Below are 1,079 nucleotides of genomic sequence, written 5' to 3' on the forward strand. Positions count from 1 at the left end.
TATTGCGCTGCGAGCAAAGGGAGGTCGTGACGGTAGGCTACAAGTTAAGATAACGCAAATGAAAACACGTTGTTATTGTATCTGTCCCGAGGAGCCCAGACCTTGACACTGATCACACTTGACACGGCGGCTTTCTGTTCGACATATTTAGGCCCTCTGACTCTGACAACAGGTAGGTCAATAGAGACGGGGTCAATGCCTGAAAGTTGGACACAGTTTTGAAAACGATAATAATGTGGCACAAATTTGGGGTGTATCTCAGAGTCAGACCCGCCCCGGTAATTAATTAGCCCACACCTAGTCTAGCTCATTATTTCGATACATTCGTGTTTTTGGGTTTGCTTGTTTGTTTTTTGTTGTTTTTGTTGGTGTTTTTTTGGTGTTTTTTTGGGGAGGGGGGTTGTTATTCTTGTATTTTTTAAATCTTGGTGTGTTACGCACCCATAGACACAGTTTATTTAATCATTAAAAATGTAATAGAGGCGGGCTTCTACCTAGCCCGTCGGGGCCAAACCGGGCTGAGAGATACAACGTCCCACTTGAAAGACCTAGATACTTGATATAAATTAACCACACGAGAATCGAACTCGGCTGTCTTCTGCGGGCGACGGCGAAACGCTAAACTGCTACACCGCAGACCCTGGCTGATATTTTATAATATTTCTTTAGACTAAACAGGTTGTTTAGGAAGGGATTGTAGTGTTAGGATTATCCAAACTTAGTGGCTTTCTTATTATAAGTACATATGTATGAAATAATTCGAAACTTCTGTGTTATATAATTTGAAACTTAAAGTTAAAGGAAGTGGGGAGTTCTTTTAGTTTGCTTTTCGCAAAAGGGGGGGGGGGGGGTGGCTTTAAAAAAGCGACTTTTTATGTGCATTCAATTTCAAAGCAAATTTCAATTTTTCCAGGATGAAGCTTGGACTTTGACGGTTATATTAAATCTAGTCTTCAAAGTGTTTTTGTGGCTCTTGATGTGTACGGTACTGCTGTTTGGCTAGAGGGGGCTGATATACAAAAGGAGGTTAAAAAACAGCATACCATACCACCAAACACTGGCAGTGCCCCTCGCCCTAG

Source organism: Aplysia californica, unplaced genomic scaffold (genome assembly GCF_000002075.1).
Source record: "Aplysia californica isolate F4 #8 unplaced genomic scaffold, AplCal3.0 scaffold00104, whole genome shotgun sequence".
Taxonomy (NCBI): domain Eukaryota; kingdom Metazoa; phylum Mollusca; class Gastropoda; order Aplysiida; family Aplysiidae; genus Aplysia; species Aplysia californica.